Source organism: Phocoena sinus, chromosome 3, assembly GCF_008692025.1.
Source record: "Phocoena sinus isolate mPhoSin1 chromosome 3, mPhoSin1.pri, whole genome shotgun sequence".
NCBI lineage: Eukaryota > Metazoa > Chordata > Mammalia > Artiodactyla > Phocoenidae > Phocoena > Phocoena sinus.
The window spans coordinates 108,089,430-108,102,313 of record NC_045765.1 but is presented as its reverse complement, the minus strand read 5'-3'; the positions used below and the strand labels follow the sequence as shown (position 1 = coordinate 108,102,313).

The window sequence follows — 12,884 nt, the reverse complement described above, 5'->3', positions numbered from 1 at the left end:
CCCAGAGGATATGTGCAGAAAGAATATGTATAAAAGTATTCATTGAGTAAAGGAAAACACTAAATATAATACAGTTTGTATAACCCTATTTTGGATTTTTTTTCTCCCACTTTACAGTGTCTCAGCAAAATAAAATAAATGACAAGCCAGAAGTCTCAAGTTCTATGAGGCCCTGTGGGAAACATGGACATTTAAAGTGGAATGGACAAACAGAAACCTGTGAGGGTGAAAACAAGAATGGTCAGGGAGCTAGAAGGAGAATCAAGGGATTATGGTTTTATGGAAGCTAAGGGAAGCAAGACTTTTTTTAGAAGTGATCAACATGTCCAAATGAAACAGAGAAATCCAATAAAATAAGGAATGAAAATGATTAATGATTCATAGATAATTACCCTTAGTCTCAGTTTCATATCGATAAAATGGGTATCTCATGTGGTTATTACAAGATTAAACTAAACATAAGCTTCTGGTTTGTGGTAGGTGCTCAATAAATTTTATACCTTCCTTTCTCTCTTTTTGTGATTAACTCATTGTTTTATTCTAATACTAATTACTAGTGAGAAGCCCTGCTCAAGGCTGGGTAGGCACTGATGACAGACAGCACTAAAGAACTGTGTAGTGTACAGCCTGCCAGTACTATCCCTTGCCTGGAAGTTACCTGATTTACTTTTAGTTTCTTTGGTTTTGGCAGGTGAATTATGAAACTTAAAAACATCTCAAATGCAAAAAAAAAATTTGTTAACATGGTGTGTTGTTAATGCACGAAAAGTGTTTGTAAATTACTGAATACAATGTAAAGCAACACATTCTTATTGTATTAAAGCTTTATGTTTTTACTTATTTCTATTTTTTGGCCCTGCCACACAGCTTGCGGGATCTTATTTCCCTGAACCTGGGTCAGGGCAGTGAAAGCACGGAGTCCTAACCACTGGACTGCCAGGGAATTCCCATAAAGCTGTATGTTTTAAAGATAACTGCTTAAAGTTGGAGACACCCACCCACTGAAATTCTCATTGCCCTGTGATTTTTAAAAAAGCAAGTGGATAATTTTAATTGTCAGCTGTCTGATTTATATCTATAGTTGCTCAAACATGTTAGGACAGTTCATCTTTACTAGCAGAATCTTTTTTAAAATTGAGTTTTAAACTATTTTACATGCAGTAAAATCTATCCTTTTATGAGTTTTGGCAAACAAAGATATAGAACACTTCCATTACCCCTCAAAATTTCAAGCCCCTTTTTAGTCATTCCCTTCCCTTGGTCACTACTGATCAGTGTTGTCCCTTTTTCAGACCCTTTTACTTTTAAACAATTATAGGCTCACAGGAAATTGCAAGAATAGTACATAGAGTCCTGAGTACCCAACACCTAGCTTTCTCCAGTGGTGACATCTTACATAACTGTCATACAAGATCAAAACCATGACCTTCATGTTTGAAGGCAGATTTTCCTTTCACTTCTTTGCCTGTGTTTACTCTTTTCTTTTGACACAAATTTAATTCTGTTGTGTTAAGAGGAGCAGATGCTAGTTTTCCCTTAGATGTCTGCAGTTGCATTTTCAGTATTTCAGTTGGATCACCTCTGTTACTCCTACATCTTTCTCTAGTCTTTTCATTATTCCACCTTTTCCCAATTTAATTCTCCTGCTAGATTTTTTTTTTTTCCTGAGCTTTGTGACACAGATGGTACTACTGTCAATTCTCAAATCCCTAACTTTTACCTCGGTCCTTAAGTTTCAAAGGGGATGGTGCTTGTGCCTAATTGTTGTGTTCACAGTAATTTTGCAGCTTGCGTTATGAGAGCCGGCACGGTTCTCCAACCCCCGAGACACGTTCTAGGGGCACTAAACGGTTCAGCTCCGTTCTTGCCCTACCTTTCACCATTGGTCATCCTTTTATTTTCCAGATACTTGGCTGTTTGTTAGAGGAGAGTATGCAGAGTCTCTCGAAACCGCTGGCAACCCCTCCTCTCCCTCAATGCGCTGCCTTTGTAACGCGCTGAGCAAACAGCCGCAGTTCGGCTCTTTAGGCCGTTGAAGTGTGGGGCGGGGCCTCGGCGGCTGCCGTAGCAAACTGCAGGGAGGTCACGCCTTCCGGCCCCGGCCCCACGCACGAGGCCCACGACGTCAGCCGCCCGCGCAAGCCTAGTCCTAGGGTGTGCGGGAGGTCCAGTGCGCATGCTCTGACTGGGTCGCCTCTGGCGACGGAGGCTGAGGGAGGGGTAGAGAGCGATCTTACTAGTGGGCGTCTCTGCTGGCTGGCTCTGCTCCTGTGCCACCGCCCTCTTGGCCCCCGGGGGCCCGTTGCTCCCCTCCCCGCTACCGGTGGCTCGGCGGTACCTCGCAGGGTGAAGGCTCCCTCTCCCCGGCTCCTCTTCCCCCCACCCCGTCGCCCCGCCCACTCTGGGCTGGGCGGCAGGGTCAGGGGCCGAGCGGAGCCGGGTGAGTATTCCCACAACCTTTGCCGGCCGTCTCTTTCCGGCTCTGTTTCCCGCACGGTCCTCTCCCAACTGCCGGGGTAGAGAGGAAGGGCGGGCGCGGGTGGGCGGGAAACAGCCCAGCCCCGAACAAAAGACTGGGGAAGCGGGGCTCCCGCCGGTGAAATGCAGGCCGGGTCGCGCTGGAGCCGCTGCGCGGGGGCGAGCCGCTGGCGGGTGTGGATCGCACTCCTGGGCCACCATGGAGACCTCACCCTCGATTTAGGTAGTTACAGACCTGTGTTTAAAGCCTGTACGGAGACAGAAATTCTTTGCCTCGTAACTTTGAAACAGAGGATATGAAGTTACTGGTGATTCCAGTGGTTAAGTGCCACTTAACTTGAAGGAGTTTCTAATCATTAAGAATTAGGAGATTTTCTTCCAAATAACGTATCTACTCAGCATTTGAAATCACGAATGGGGGGTGGGTGGGATAAAGGAGTAGTTAACTGATTTGTAGAAACAAACTTTTATGATGGTAGAAATTATAAACATCTCTGACAAGGCGAAAGGATAGCTACATGTCTTTTCAAAGTCAAAATAGAGCCTTGTCTAATAGGCCCACCTGAGAATCAATTAATTATCTAGGGGACTATACTTTTGCTTGACATAGTATCGATTAGGGCCCAGGCTTTGCAGTTACTTTATTTTGGTCTAATGGAGCAAATTATTTCTGACTGGGAGAAAAAAATACTACTGATGATTATAGTTTTATAATCCCTATTTCCAAGATTTTTATAATTTTTACCATTGAGCTTGCTCCTTCATTATGAGTTCAGTAAATCTTTGCCACAGGCTCACTTTGTATGAATCATGTTTATAACGTTTCAAAAATGACACTTCGACAGTGGCCTCACTCTTAAGTGGCAAAAGCTTAGTTTATACTTTTCAGAAGTGGAAGGCATAGGCCCTATGTAGTGTTCAATTACATTATTAGAATCCTGCATAGAATCCTCCTTGCTTCTGAAGGGTCAAATATGGACAAGAGGAGACATTTACAAAGTGAAAACTTGGCCAAAAAAAAAAAAGTTGAGTATTGAGAAAGTCAAATTAAAGTCTTGCAATTACAAGGTTTAAAAATTGATATTTTACTTGAAACTAGTGGAAACAGTCTTTTCACTGGTTCTAAACTGGATTCATTGGATATACAATAGAATGTTACAAGATTATGCTTTTAAGTTTCTGAGAATGATAAGCAACCCCTTAGGAAAAACAAGTAGGGTAAAGTTTATCTAAGTAGTTTCCTTAAGGCTGGGCTTGATTTGGTTATTAATATCTTTGAAGCCTAGAGACCTTTTGGGACCCTAGAGGCAGTGTTTGAAACATAAACATGCTCAGGGAACCATAACAACAACAGAATGCCCTAGAGATTATTTGGTGATTAACAAATGTCTTCAGGGGCCAAGTGCAGCTGGGTATAAAACAACTGGAAAGTAGGGAAACAGAGAAGAAACCCTATGTAAAAGCATCCAGATTAGGGAGAGGCAGCTGAAAACGATGTAGACCCAGATGCTCCTCTAATGTACCTGGTATCCCAGGCTTTATTGATCTTGTAGGTTTATAGGACCCAGAAAGAGTATTTACTAATATGAATTTAGCTTTGAAGTTAGAGTTATTTCATATCACTGTCATGTAATAGCTTTTCGAGAAAAACTTTTTAATCATCTCTTCTGAGTTCAAGAACTTACAATAGTTTCCTGTTGTCCTCTGTTTTAAATAAAATCTCTTTAGAGTTTTAAGGTGATTTAGAAACTGCTCCACTCCCCCTTCCCACCCCCAGTATTCCTATATTCCTTAATATTCCTAACACTCTCTATTTGGGCTCTTTACCTGTCTACTCTGCCTCATTTCAATCTGTTCCTAGATTCACTGACTGCCCCCACTCTTCATCATTTTTTGTAGCATCTCTGCCTTTCAGTATCCTTTTATACTTCTAGGATTATCTGAAATGTAACTCTTCTACTAGAGCAGAGGCTCTGGTTCCAGACTGACTGCCTTAGGTCAAACTGCCACATTTAACAGCTGTTACCTTGGACAAATTGCTTAACCTCTCTGTCCCAATTTCCTCATCTGTAAAATGGTGAAAATCACAGTGACTACCTCATAGGATTGCCGTGAGGATTTAACAAGTTACTATAGTTTTGTTACATAATAAGAGCTGAATACATGCTATTGTAATGATTATTTAATCCATAGTAATTCTTTAGACAGTGGTTGTACAATTTATCACTAATTTTTACTGTCTTTTATTCTCTAATGTTCTTTTCAGTTTGAATCTTTTCTTATAAATTTGATTACAAACTGTTGAGGGCAAAGATCATATATTATAATCTTTTTAAAAAGTCTCTTAAAGTTCTCCCAGGATGATTCTGGGGGCTCGATATATTTTTTCCCTATCTTACTATCTAGTTTTCTATTTTCTGTTTTCCATTTTCTGTTGCTTATATTTTAAAATGTATACCCTATTTTGCTCTAAAAGTACTTACAGTAGATTATAAACTATATATAATATAAAAACATACAAAATAAAGGTAAATCAGTCATGAAAATATGAAGCTTGAATAGAAAGGTGAGGTTGGGGTGCATTATACTCAAATATATACTGTGACCAGTTGTATAGTTGTTAGTGGTGGGATACAGACTGAGTTATGAGCTTCATGATGGTCAGAGGAAAGAAGGAAACATATCACTTGCTGAGGAAAAACATAGCTTCCTTGGAAGTATTTAGTGAGTGAAATGCACATTGTGATCACAGATTTCAAAGATATGCATGTAAAGTCATACTAAGAAACCCTAGGGTTAAGTTCTCCAACCTTGTTAAGCCTACTTCTCATTTTTTCTCAAAGGGGGCTCAACTGCCATTTTTATGGAACTGTTTCATACATTGCAGGATGCTTATCATACTTGGTCCCTGAGCACTAAATGGCAATAGCAGACTACAACCTCCACGCCGCCTTTGTGACAACCCAGTGTGATCCTACTCATTTCCAAACAACTCCTTCAAGAGTGGTTCCTCCTGATGTTGGGAACCATTGGACCTTATCTGCCCATACTTTATACAACCTATGCTTCAACTACTGCCTTATTTTATTTCCTTTTAACCTAGCATATTCTTTTCAGGCCCTGTCTTGCTGGAGCACTTCCATCTTTTTGACATGCTTTTGTCTCCACTTGGTAGACCCTTATTCAAATTTCAAAATTCAATTCTGCGTTTTCCAGACTCCCTTTTTTTTTGGAGTCTTTTCTGATTTTCCCAGAAAAAATTTGACACTTCTTCCTCTGAGGACACACACATAGCAAGTGCTAGGATATTGTAGGTGCTGAGTGAATGAATGAAAAGCTTGCGGAAATAAGAAGGCACATTAATCTAGCCTTTAATGGAGACTTTGCAAGAAGAAAAATTTAGAGGGACTGTCTCTCCCGTTACAAAAAAGTCCAATAGCTTTTTTTTTTCCAAAAAATAATGACACTTGGTAATATATTTTAAAAACACATTGCTCTATCATATATTCAGACTATTTAGACCAGCACTGAGTCCATAACCTCTGATACAATGTTGATCTTTTTGTACCTTCTTATTTGTTGAATATCTTTGGCCAAGGTCATAAACCTTTAGTTCCTGGTTTTGGTCTAATGAGCATATGTTCTGACTAGAGTTAGTTCTACAAGTCCCACTGTTCAAAGGCAGCAAAAGAGTTTGAGCTGATGGATCATTTCAAATCATCACTGTCAGAGGAACAATTTCTCTCATGTGCATGCAGAGAAGTCTTGGTTTATGTTAAAAAATGATAATCTTCTTATAAAAGTAATGACACCGGTATCAGAAAGATTAGATGTCATATAAATCTGTTGTTTGAATGGGAAAAGATCCAATTGATGAATAGGCTTAAAAGTTTAGTTGAAGAAAGGTGCTATAGAGAGGTAGAGATATGTAAAATAAATTCATTTAAAATTTTGAATTTTTCTTTTGTTCCTTACAATTTTTACTTAATATTTACCGTGTGCTTAACTCTGTTATAGATGCTAAGATATAAAATTATAAGTCACAGGTCCTCAGCTGTTTAGACATTGCTCTATCATCTTCCGATTTTCCTTGCTGTGGAAGAGATGGCTGAGGCTACACTGATTTTTGTTCCTTTGTAGATAAACTGTTTTTTTCTGCCTGCATTTTTGTTTTCCTTTTTGTTCTTTAAATAAAGATATTCCATAGACTACCTGTAGGCACAGGTTTCCTTCTAGCAGTTTTCTCAAACATAGTGAGTCCACTCAATTTATAGAAGTAAATCTCTTTAATCTTTCTTTTACCCAGATCAGGAAAAATTTTTCAATGGTATGTTTGCTTATGATTTCAATTCAGAAATGCCAGTTATTTGTAGGTTGGATCTGTGTTCTTTGTCCTTTCTATCAATCAGTATGCATTGTTTTCATCTTGGTTCTTTTCCTTCTGTGTTTGGAGATCACCTCATGTGTATATGCTAAAATGTTAATGAGATTCTTTTCCAGCTTCTATACTTCTCTCTTTTGCCTCTTATATAGAGTTTGTCTAATATTGGGTTGGCCCAAGTTCGTTCTGGTTTTTGCATAACATCTTATGGAAAAACCCGAACGAACCTTTTGGCCAACCCAATATTATATGTTTGAATTCCCTTCCAGTTTTTTCTTCTTCAGTTTCCTTTTTAATCTTAGCTGTCTTTTTCCTTCTTATCTCTTGCTTTCAGAGGCTGCGTTTTTATTTTTCCTTTTTCTTTTTCAATTGGTAAATTAGATAATTTCTAAGTTTTTCTCCTGATTCCCATTGTAAGCCCATTATAGGAGCAAGCTTTCTCTCTTCCTCTTTATGGCAGTGCTCCTCTTTCGTACGGTGCACAAGCTTCATCTTGGCCCTGTGCTATTATTGAGGTTTTTGGTTTTCTTACCCTTGACAGAAGAGGGACTTGTGTAGGGATGGTGTTGCTCATTCTTGTCAGAGTGAGTAAGCTACCTTCATCCTCCTCACTACACTTAGATGCTGGGGACTCTTCTTCCTCAGTGTTAGGTTGGAGAGCATGTTGATAGATACAACCCAATTTATGAAGGATAGATCTTTCTGTACTCAGGAGAGGTCTTATTTTCCTATTGTCTAATCTTTCAGTCCTATGTCTCTAATGAGGGGAGTATTTTTCTGTAATTTGAAGTGGTTTATAGTTTTTTTTTTTAAATAAATTTATTTTATTTTTATTTTTTTTTTTGGCTGTTTTGGGTCTTTGTTGCTGCACGTGGGCTTTCTCTAGTTGCAGTGAGTGGGGGCTACTCTTCGTTGCAGTGTGCGGGCTTCTCATTGCTGTGGCTTCTCGTTGCAGAGCATGGGCTCTAGGTGCGCAGGCTTCAGTAGTTGTGGCACATGTGCTTCAGTAGTTGTGGCTCGTGGGCTTTAGAGCGCAGGCTCAGTAGTTGTGGTGCACGGATTTAGTTGCTCGGCGTCATGTAGGATCTTCCTGGACCAGGGCTCGAACCCTTGTCCCCTGCGTTGGCAGGCAGATTCTTAACCACAGCGCCACCAGGGAAGCCTGGTTTATAGTTTTTTGAGTTTAGTGGTGAGACCGTATTCTTCTGAGGGCTCATACTGTTCCCCGCAGCTACCTATTGCTGACACCTTCCACTTCTGGCCATGAACATTATATCATTAGTAAAGAATGTTCTTGAAAGAGAATTACTAATGGGTATTAGAAGCCAGTTGTGGCATATGCCAATTTCTCTGGTGTAAATATTCCCACTGTGGTCAATTTCAGGCTGTCAACATGATGTCAACTGGCTCCCCAAATTCCTGAAAACTTAACTATTGACTCTTTGATATAATCCAGCTCCAGCATGCCACGGCATAAAGTCCCACTGAAGGAGATGTTCCCTAAACTCTTGGAAGATGGTGGGGGTTGAGGAAAGGAAACGGTCTCATGAACTCTGTCCTCAGCCCCAAGCTGCGGGGCCACTGCAGGCTCTTTTTTTCTGAAGGAAATACAGAATTGAGAGTGAGATGCCTTCTTACCCTCTTCCTAACTGGACCTTTTGCTGCAGAGGCCATAGCAAGCATCAGCTACCAATAAAGCTACCCCAAATCCCTCAGTTCTAGTTTAGGTACAATGTTGTATCCTGTTTAAAGTTTGATTTCAGATGTGTGTTTCAGTGGGAAGGCAAGGAAGGAGTGCTGAGCCTGCTGGCCAACTGCTGCCAAGCCTGAACCAGCTTCCTTTCTTTTGCTGCTTCCTGTGCTATTTATTGGATTACTGGGGTCACACCTGCTGTGCCCTGCCCAGGCTGCCAAATGCCTTGAAATCCAGGCCCATTAATACCCCTATTAAAATGATCTCTCTTTTGTCTCAGTGTTCTAGCATGAATCCTCCTCAAAAGTATCTCTGGTGCTAATTACAAATGCTTATTTTGGGGCCTTCAGAATCAGGTAGTTTCTGGTCTGAGCCTAGGATTCCACATTAAAATTTGTACCCTGGGTGCTTCTTTACTCTCTAAAATTTGAGGACCACTGCCTGAGGATCCTGCTAGGTAAGTGATTAACTAATCTAAATTAATTCAAGCCAAGTTCTCATAAAGATAATAGGTTGAATTCACTTCCCTTGCTAGTAATTGCATGTTTTTTTAGGAAAGAGTCTAAATCTAAAGTTAAAATGCAGAATTGCTGCAGGGAGGGACAAGTACAAGTAGGCAAGGAAGTTGCCTACTTTTATTAGTTAAAAATGATCTTTAGGGCTTCCCTGGTGGCGCAGTGGTTGAGAGTCCGCCTGCCGATGCAGGGGACACGGGTTCGTGCCCCGGTCCGGGAAGATCCCACATGCCACGGAGTGGCTGGGCCCATGAGCCATGGCCGCTGAGCCTGTGCGTCTGGAGCCTGTGCTCCGCAACGGGAGAGGCCACGACAGCGAGAGGCCTGCGTACCGCAAAAAAAAAAAAAGATCTTTAATGTTTAAAGATATGCATAGTACAATATGTTCTGTGATAATCACATTTTTGTAAATGATCTAAGTTCTGGGGAAATTTAGTTATATGTCTTAAAGTGTTTTAGTCTTGTTATGACTCTAATATATATTGATTTATAGGTTCATCAAAAGAAATGTCTCTGACCAAAAGCACAAAACAAACAAAAACAAAGAATCAGTTCCCCACACATTAGATTAAAAATCCTATAAAAAATGTGGAGAGCTGTAGTGAAAAAAATTGTTTTTAAAATTAAGAAGGATCATTTGAACAATGATTATATACACAGTGTTAGAATTCGTTGGGGCCGCATTTCTGAAAAGATATTTAATAGCAGCAGAATAAGCTTCTTCACACTGTCTACTTTAGGGCTAACCTATAGTTTAGAAAGACTTCTTTCACTTGGTGAGGAAAAAAAATTATTCTACCTTTCCAATCTTTAGCCTCTGTTGGAGCACTTAAAATAAGGTTTTGATTGTTTGAGCTTAAAAAAAACAAACAGCTGTTCAGCAAGTGTGAAAACTCAAGCAAAATAGATGTATTAACAGTTTACACCTTATGACATGAAAGAGCTCTGACTCATTTCTGACTTTTTCTTATAAGAGATGAGAGGTTCATTGTTTAGGATAAGATGAGAATTGGAAGTAGTCTTTTACTGTGAGTTCATCTGTGTTCTGTTGTCACCTCTGGTCTGAAGATAGCTTAAGTCTGGAAACATAGGCAGTTCACATGTCTCAGGTTTTCCATGTGCAAAATAAGGATTATTCTTGCCATTATTGCTTGATAAGCTGCAGTTGTGGTTATTTCCATTTTTGACCATAATTTCAGCCATCTCTTAATAGAAAGTTCTTAAGATTCTAATTTCTGTCTCTACTAGTCTAGGAACTTGGTAAAGGACCAGAGTATTACAACTTGAAAAGTACATATAAAAATGTTAATTGAATTATATTTTCCTTTTTAATGAGTTGAAATATTCTAACTTGAGCAAAGAGGCAATAATTACTCAGTGATATTTCATTATACCATATTATGATGATTTGAATTGAGATGGATATCATTTTAATATAGTATAATTCCTAATTTTGTAATCAAACCATAAGTGTTTTTATTATTGTATGTAACATCCTTCAGCAAAGCCCGGTCCTTAGATAATTTTAAAAGTATTCAACCAAATATTAATTAGTGCTTTGATGTTCAGTCATCTTGCTAGTGGCACAGTGCTGTTAATTAGATAAACTATGGCTATTGAGTGAAATTTTATGTTTTGACTAACATTTTGAAGAGTTCAGTAAACCTCAAGTAACTGGAGGGCTTAGGGAATGGAGTGTTTTCACTTAGTTCAATTTTATTATTAAGTGAGGGTTTGTTTGGAATTTATAGAATGTTCCAAAATGTATTAGTATTCTTTATGAATTAAATTCAATTTTTTTTGATTTAGTATCTCTCAGTATATGTCACAGTCATCATATAGTCGGAAAAATGATTTCTCTAACCACTTTGTTTTGGTCTTTCTATTCTCGTTCTGTATCCTCTCCCTGAGTGATCAAATGTGTTCTGTTATCTATGAAATGCTGATTTAGAATCAATATTTCTAGCTCAGATTTCTCTTTCCTCTTGAGTTCCAGATCCATCTCAAATTTCCTGCTAGATCTCTTTGCTGGGTATTCCATAGGCATTTCAAACTCAAACTCCGTAGTGCTACATTAAACCCATCTCACTCCCCAGACCTGCTTTTCCTAGAGGGGTCTGTTTCAGTCAGTAGACCACCATTTAAGGCAAAGAGCTAGGACTCTTTCTTGAACCTTTTCTCCCATCAATCCCTTACATACCAAGGTCAGCCAGTTGTTGTGATGAGTATACTACACTATCAAAATATCTTTTGAATCCGTCTCTCTTCTACCCTACTGCCAATCTTTGGCTCTGTTTAGCATTATTTTGTCTCTCCTAAATGATTGGAAGGACCTTTTAACGGGTCTTCAGTCTGGTTAGATCTGTAGTCCCTTTTGGAAACCAGAATGCAAATCTGATCAGTTTACTACCATTTCAAAACCCTTTAGAGCCCTCAGGCTACAAGGCTGTCTTGTCTTCATCAACTGTGGTTTTCTCAATACCCTTCCTCTACCTCTGTATTTCAGTCAGACAAAAGTTCTTCAATTACTAGACCTTCTCTTACATTCTTAGGCTTTTGCACAGTCTGTTCCCTTTACCTCCTCCTTTTGCTGTTAGCTTCTTCCTTTTACAGACTTCTTAGATGTCACTTTCTCAACTTGTATCTGCACTGAAGCACCTTGTTACCCAGAATTCTTTGTGTAAACTGGAGATCTCACTTACACCTTGAAACATTTGACTGCCTTTGTAGAAGCCCCTAGAGTTTATCGACTCTTCTGTACTTGGTTCCTGTACTTGGTGCTTTCTCTTCCCAAACTTGTTCTCCCACTGTTCCCCTATTCCTCTCCATTGTGATCTCAGGAGCACACATCCACAGCAAAAAAAACTTGTCTAAACCCTTAATTCATTATTCCCTTTACTACATTCTGTGGAGTAAGATGTTAAAAAGTGTTCCCAGGAAAAAGAATTTTGTGGTCAAAAGAGTTGGGAAACCCTTAGTTAATAGTTTCCCCATATAAATGTGCATTGTGAATCTCCAGGGTGGGAGTGGTGAGTGGATGTAGTGTGGATGTTTCCACACGTATCTTACATGATGTTAGCATCTGCACAGGTTAGTGCTTCCACTAACTCATTTTAAAGGAAACTTGACTTAAAAAACAAACAAACAAACAAAACCCAAAAACTCTTTGAATGGAGGCTTTTTCCTCTTCTCTACAAAGCTCAGGGTACTGAGATTGCTGGTAACCCCCACTTCTGAAGAGCCAACTTTAGGTTACTGCTTCTCCAGCCTCATGTAAATATTCCTGCTCCTTTGAGGCTCATGAAATTCAGCTCTACCAGGTATGGCAAGGTAGACTTTTTTCTCACATGCTGTCCCTAATCACTGGTAGTTGCTGCCTTGAGGGCCATCTTGAGAAGGAATCCAAGGCTGTGTTTGGCTATCATGAACACAGGTATTGGTTTTTAGTGATTATTCTTGATGGACTTGGCATTATATACCACATATTACTTACCACCTCTGTGCTCTATTGTCTTCTACCATTTGCCCCTTGTCATTTCTAAATCTCCTAGTTTAACTTACATATTTTTTAAAGAGCTCTCCATTCCCAGTAGCTCTCAGAATAATCCTAAATGACTTCAGTGTCCATGTGGAAGACAGTAAACATTACACGTCTTATAGTTGTTTAAACTTCCTGAGCTCCAGTGACCTTCGTCTCCAAGCTACCTTATATACTTATTTCCATGGCCACAGCTGAGACCTTCTCAATTTCTAAATCTCATAGTCTTCCCATCTTCCATTTCCCTCCTTTCACTGCAGTTGTCCTTTACCCTCTTTC

General features: G+C 39.5%; 1 protein-coding gene across 7 annotated transcripts in view; it reads left to right on the top strand.

The window, feature by feature from the left end:
• The first annotated feature begins 2,405 nt into the window (after positions 1-2,405).
• Positions 2,406-12,884, top strand: part of ATG10 (autophagy related 10) — a 243,037-nt gene continuing 232,558 nt past the window's right edge. For 6 of the 7 annotated variants that reach the window (XR_004349283.1, XR_004349287.1, XR_004349282.1 and 3 more), the window contains exon 1: positions 2,557-2,701. The gene's annotated coding sequence lies outside the window, so the exon portion shown is untranslated. Of the gene's footprint in view, positions 2,441-2,556; positions 2,702-12,884 lie in introns of those variants that run through there. The other variant, XM_032627481.1, reaches the window with a different exon arrangement.